Genomic DNA, 7381 nt, shown 5'->3' on the forward strand with positions numbered 1-7381 from the left:
TAGTATCAGTGTGATGCGGGGTCCCCCCTCTCTGTGTATTATCAGTGTGATGCGGGGCATCCCTCTCTGTGTATTATCAGTGTGATGCGGGGTCCCCCCTCTCTGTGTATTATCAGTGTGATGCGGGGCCCCCCTCTCTGTGTATTATCAGTGTGATGCGGGGTCCCCCCTCTCTGTGTATTATCAGTGTGATGCCGGGCATCCCTCTCTGTGTATTATCAGTGTGATGCGGGGTCCCTCTCTGTGTATTATCAGTGTGATGCGGGGCATCCCTCTCTGTGTAGTATCAGTGTGATGTGGGGGATCCCTCTCTGTGTATTATCAGTGTGATGCGGGGTCCCTCTCTGTGTATTATCAGTGTGATGCGGGGCATCCCTCTCTGTGTATTATCAGTGTGATGCGGGGTCCCTCTCTGTGTATTATCAGTGTGATGCGGGGCATCCCTCTCTGTGTATTATCAGTGTGATGCGGGGTCCCTCTCTGTGTATTATCAGTGTGATGTGGGGTCCCCCCTCTCTGTGTATTATCAGTGTGATGTGGGGTCCCCCCTCTCTGTGTATTATCAGTGTGATGCGGGGCATCCCTCTCTGTGTAGTATCAGTGTGATGCGGGGTCCCCCCTCTCTGTGTATTATCAGTGTTATGCGGGGTCCCTCTCTGTGTATTATCAGTGTTATGCGGGGCCCCTCTCTGTGTAGTATCAGTGTGATGCGGGGTCCCTCTCTGTGTATTATCAGTGTGATGCGGAGCCCCTCTCTGTGTAGTATCAGTGTGATGCGGGGCCCCTCTCTGTGTATTATCAGTGTGATGTGGGGTCCCCCCTCTCTGTGTATTATCAGTGTGATGCGGGGTCCCCCCTCTCTGTGTATTATCAGTGTGATGCGGGGCCCCTCTCTGTGTATTATCAGTGTGATGCGGGGTCCCCCCTCTCTGTGTATTATCAGTGTGATGCGGGGCCCCTCTCTGTGTATTATCAGTGTGATGTGGGGTCCCCCCTCTCTGTGTATTATCAGTGTGATGTGGGGGATCCCTCTCTGTATATTATCAGTGTGATGCGGGGTCCCCCCTCTCTGTGTATTATCAGTGTGATGTGGGGTCCCCCCTCTCTGTGTATTATCAGTGTGATGTGGGGTCCCCCCTCTCTGTGTAGTATCAGTGTGATGTGGGATCCCCCCTCTCTGTGTATTATCAGTGTGATGCGGCGTCCCTCTCTGTGTAGTATCAGTGTGATGCGGAGTCCCTCTCTGTGTATTATCAGTGTGATGCGGGGCATCCCTCTCTGTATATTAGCAGTGTGATGCGGGGTCCCCCCTCTCTGTGTATTATCAGTGTGATGCGGGGTCCCCCCTCTCTGTGTATTATCAGTGTGATGTGGGGTCCCCCCTCTCTGTGTATTATCAGTGTGATGCGGGGCATCCCTCTCTGTGTATTATCAGTGTGATGCGGGGCATCCCTCTCTGTATATTAGCAGTGTGATGCGGGGTCCCCCCTCTCTGTGTATTATCAGTGTGATGCGGGGTCCCCCCTCTCTGTGTAGTATCAGTGTGATGCGGGGTCCCCCCTCTCTGTGTAGTATCAGTGTGATGCGGGGTCCCCCTCTCTGTGTATTATCAGTGTGATGCGGGGCCCCTCTCTGTGTATTATCAGTGTGATGCGGGGCCCCTCTCTGTGTATTATCAGTGTGATGTGGGGTCCCCCCTCTCTGTGTATTATCAGTGTGATGTGGGTCCCCCCTCTCTGTGTATTATCAGTGTGATGCGGGGTCCCTCTCTGTGTATTATCAGTGTGATGTGGGTCCCCCCTCTCTGTGTATTATCAGTGTGATGCGGGGTCCCCCCTCTCTGTGTAGTATCAGTGTGATGCGGGGTCCCCCCTCTCTGTGTATTATCAGTGTGATGCGGGGCCCCTCTCTGTGTATTATCAGTGTGATGTGGGGTCCCCCCTCTCTGTGTATTATCAGTGTGATGCGGGGCATCCCTCTCTGTGTATTATCAGTATGATGCGGGGTCCCCCCTCTCTGTGTATTATCAGTGTGATGTGGGTCCCCCCTCTCTGTGTATTATCAGTGTGATGCGGGGTCCCCCCTCTCTGTGTATTATCAGTGTGATGTGGGTCCCCCCTCTCTGTGTATTATCAGTGTGATGCGGGGTCCCCCCTCTCTGTGTATTATCAGTGTGATGTGGGTCCCCCCTCTCTGTGTATTATCAGTGTGATGCGGGGCCCCTCTCTGTATATTAGCAGTGTGATGCGGGGTCCCCCCTCTCTGTGTATTATCAGTGTGATGTGGGGTCCCCCCTCTCTGTGTATTATCAGTGTGATGCGGGGCCCCTCTCTGTGTATTATCAGTGTGATGTGGGGTCCCCCCTCTCTGTGTATTATCAGTGTGATGCGGGGCCCCTCTCTGTGTATTATCAGTGTGATGTGGGGTCCCCCCTCTCTGTGTATTATCAGTGTGATGTGGGTCCCCCCTCTCTGTGTATTATCAGTGTGATGCGGGGTCCCCCCTCTCTGTGTATTATCAGTGTGATGCGGGGTCCCCCCCTCTCTGTGTAGTATCAGTGTGATGCGGGGTCCCTCTCTGTGTATTATCAGTGTGAGATCCGTGGCCCAAACTCATTTAACCCTTTGAAAACAGCTGTTACTTATTCAAAATAGGACAAAAATGCCCATTTGCCCACTTTGATGCCAGTTTTTATACCTAGAACCACTTTGGGCCAGGCTGGACTCTGTTGGTTGTGATGCGGGGGATGCCTATCAGTGTGAGATCAGTGGCCCAAACTCATTTAACCCTTTGAAAACAGCTGTTACTTATTCAAATTAGGAAAAAATGCCAATCTGCCCACTTTGATGCCAGTTTTTATACCCAGAACCACTTTGGGCCAGGCTGGACTCTCTTGGATGTGATGCGGGGGATCCCTCTCTGTGTATTATCAGTGTGAGATCAGTGGCCCAAACTCATTTAACCCTTTGAAAACAGCTGTTACTTATTCAAAATAGGACAAAAATGCCCATTTGCCCACTTTGATGCCAGTTTTTATACCCAGAACCACTTTGGGCCAGGCTGGACTCTCTTGGGTATGATGCGGGGTCCCCCCTCTCTGTGTATTATCAGTGTGAGATCAGTGGCCCAAACTCATTTAACCCTTTGAAAACACCTGTTACTTATTCAAATTAGGAAAAAAATGCCAATCTGCCCACTTTGATGCCAGTTTTTATACCCAGAACCACTTTGGGCCAGGCTGGACTCTCTTGGATGTAATGCGGGGCATGCCTATCTGTGTGTACGTAGTGTGAGATCAGTGGCCCAAACTCATTTAACCCTTTGAAAATAGCTGTTACTTATTCAAATCATGAAAAATGGCTATGTGCCCACTTTGATGCCAGTTTTTATACCCAGAACCACTTTGGGCCAGGCTGGACTCTCTTGGATGTGATGCGGGGCATCCCTCTCTGTGTATTACCAGTGTGAGATCAGTGGCCCAAAGTCAATTTTATTCTTAAATAATAATTTTGTGGTTTTACTTTCATGCCCATGTTTATGCCAACCGTGGGATCTTTTTTGCCATTTTTATCACCAGTCCTCTCAGGGCCCCTCACTTACGGTAGGGTATGAATATTATACATTTTCTGTAAGAATAATAGCTAAAACAGGAAAAAGAAAAATCCTCTGAATAAGAAACTGCCGAATAAGAAACCAACTTCAGCCTCGTCAGGAACCGGGGCAGCTGTAGGGTATAGTGTGGTCACGGTGTAGGCACAAGGGTGCTACAGCTGGAAACCAGGCTCCTGACCATGCGGGAATACTGGGCATGCGATTCCTCATTGTCCTTAGTCAGGGCACCAATGATCACACCAATGCCAAGGTTCAGAAACAACGGCAGTTGTATATTTATTGTAACGGTGGTAACTAGTAGCAACAGTCTCTCCGGATGGAACCGGGAATAAGGCAGACTTGAATAAAGCAGAGTAATAGGTGATGCTGCAATAGGCTGTGAGAGTAGCATGCTGGATGATGGGAGTAGTAGTGAAACTGAAGTTGAGATGCTGGGTGGAATGAGACTTGAATGAAATACTTGCTGTTGATGATTAGAGAAGATGATGAGAGGAATGACTTAAGAACGGCACCCAGATCTGGAGAATAGGTGAGAATCTTGAGAACAGCACACAGCCAGGAACACTTCTTGTGGAACTGGAGCAGCAGAGCACACGTATCTCTCTCCTGACAGGGGAGAGAGGTCACACACAGAACCTGTCCCCCTGATGGTGGAAGACAAGACTGAGGTAGAACAGGAAGTCACATGGTATCCTCAGCCAAAGCTCGATGACCATTGGGGTTACCATGGCAACAGGGCACAGTCACGTGATAAACCAGCCTTTGCATCATCACACCATTAGGCATATACAGAGAAATATACATGAGAAGTACCATCCTTGAACACTGGGGGCGACATAATACCCTTAGGCACTGATACCTGAATATACATACAAGAAAATGAATGGAATAGCAGACCTGAATACTGCAGGGGGGTGACACAATACACACAGTTTGCAGTGGACCATAATTTTCCAGAACAGTACTGGTCATAGTAAAAGTGTGAGGATAAGAGGGCTGTTCTGGGACACTGCAGGCTACTATGTGGAGCACTATATGGGGGCATTGGCTACTATGTGGGCACTATATGGGGGGATTGGCTACTATGTGGGGCACTATGTGGGGGATTGGCTACTATGTGGGGCACTATATGGGGGCATTGGCTACTATGTGGGGCACTATATGGGGGGATTGGCTACTATGTGGGGCACTATATGGGGGGATTGGCTACTATGTGGGGCACTATATGGGGGGATTGGCTGCTATGTGGGGCACTATATGGGGGATTGGATACTATGTGGGGCATAGATGGGGGATTGGCTACTATGTGGGGCATTGGCTACTATGTGGGGCATATATGGGGGCATTGGCTACTATGTGGGGCACTATATGGGGCATTGGCTACTATGTGGGGCACTATATGGGGATTGGCTACTATAGGAGGAGGGGAGGAGGGGATAGAACAGTCACTAGTGATAAGAGGAAAGGGAATATGGACAAACATAATAAATGTATGTATACTAATGCTCGAAGCCGCACTAATAAAGCTGAGGAATTAGAACTCATAATGGTGGAAGAGAAATATGATATAGTGGGGATAAGCGAGACCTGGCTGGATGAGACCTATGACTGGGCTATGAGGGGTCTGCCTATAGGGGGAGGGGTCTGCCTGTAGGGGGAGGGGTGCCATCTATATGTTAAATCCTGCCTTAAGCCCATTGTGCGGAAGGATATCAGTGATGATAATGTGGAGTCTCTATGGGTAGAAATAGGGGGAGGGACAAAGAATAATAAAATTCTTATAGGAGTGAGTTATAAACCTCCAAGTATAGTGGAAGAATCAGAAAATCTCCTTATAAGACAAATAGATGTGGCAGCGAAGCAGGGGGAAGTCATTATTATGGGGGACTTTAAAGGGGAACTTCAGGTAGAGGTAAAAAAAAAAGAAACATATAACAATACTTACCTATCTATCCCAGTTTTGAAACTACCAAAAATCCATTTGTTTTGGGGGGTTTTGTTCTGTTTTGTGTTTCTGTATTTCCTGGTTGAGCAGATGTACTCAGTACTACAGGTTCCAGAATGCAATGCTTTCCCTCAGCTGTTCATCATAGTCCCCCACCCTGCCTATTCCCCGTCCAAAGCTGTTGCAGAACATCTAGGCTGTGTTCACACATTGCAGTTTCATTGTATTACCGAATTATTTGCAGTACTTTATCATTTCATTGTGGTCCCACCCGCACAGCACACTGTATTCTCTACCTGTAACACCACACAGCGCTGTATTCTCTACCTGTAACACCACACAGCGCTGTATTCTCTACCTGTAACACCACACAGCACACTGTATTCTCTACCTGTAACACCACACAGCACGCTGTATTCTCTACCTGTAACACCACACAGCACACAGTTACTACCTGTAACACCACACAGCACGCTGTATTCTCTACCTGTAACACCACACAGCACGCTGTATTCTCTACCTGTAACACCACACAGCACTATATTCTCTACCTGTAACACCACACAGCACACTGTATTCTCTACCTGTAACACCACACAGCACGCTGTATTCTCTACCTGTAACACCACACAGCACTGTATTCTCTACCTGTAACACCACACAGCTCACTGTATTCTCTACCTGTAACACCACACAGCACACTGTATTCTCTACCTGTAACACCACACAGCACACTGTATTCTCCACCTGTAACACCACACAGCACGCTGTATTCTCTACCTGTAACACCACACAGCACACTGTATTCTCTACCTGTAACACCACACAGCACACTGTATTCTCTACCTGTAACACCACACAGCACTGTATTCTCTATCTGTAACACCACACAGCACGCTGTATTCTCTACCTGTAACACCACACAGCTTGCTGTATTCTCTTCCTGTAACACCACACAGCACGCTCTATTCTCTACCTGTAACACCACACAGCACGCTGTATTCTCTACCTGTAACACCAACAGCACGCTGTATTCTCTACCTGTAACACCACACAGCACGCTGTATTCTCTACCTGTAACACCACACAGCACACTGTATTCTCTACCTGTAACACCACACAGCGCGCTGTATTCTCTACCTGTAACACCACACGGCACACTGTATTCTCTACCTGTAACACCACACAGCACGCTGTATTCTCTACCTGTAACACCACACAGCACTGTATTCTCTACCTGTAACACCACACAGCACTGTATTCTCTACCTGTAACACCACACAGCACTGTATTCTCTACCTGTAACACCACACAGCACTGTATTCTCTACCTGTAACACCACACAGCACGCTGTATTCTCTACCTGTAACACCACACAGCACACTGTATTCTCTACCTGTAACACCACACAGCACTGTATTCTCTACCTGTAACACCACACAGCACTGTATTCTCTACCTGTAACACCACACAGCACACTGTATTCTCTACCTGTAACACCACACAGCACACTGTATTCTCTACCTGTAACACCACACAGCACTGTATTCTCTACCTGTAACACCACATAGCATGCTGTATTCTCTACCTGTAACACCACACAGCACACTGTATTCTCTACCTGTAACACCACACAGCATGCTGTATTCTCTACCTGTAACACCACACAGCACTGTATTCTCTACCTGTAACACCACACAGCACACTGTATTCTCTACCTGTAACACCACACAGCACGCTGTATTCTCTTCCTGTAACACCACACAGCACGCTGTATTCTCTACCTGTAACACCACACAGCACACTGTATTCTCTACCTGTAAC

The sequence above is a fragment of the Dendropsophus ebraccatus genome, chromosome 5 (assembly GCF_027789765.1).
Source record: "Dendropsophus ebraccatus isolate aDenEbr1 chromosome 5, aDenEbr1.pat, whole genome shotgun sequence".
Taxonomy (NCBI): domain Eukaryota; kingdom Metazoa; phylum Chordata; class Amphibia; order Anura; family Hylidae; genus Dendropsophus; species Dendropsophus ebraccatus.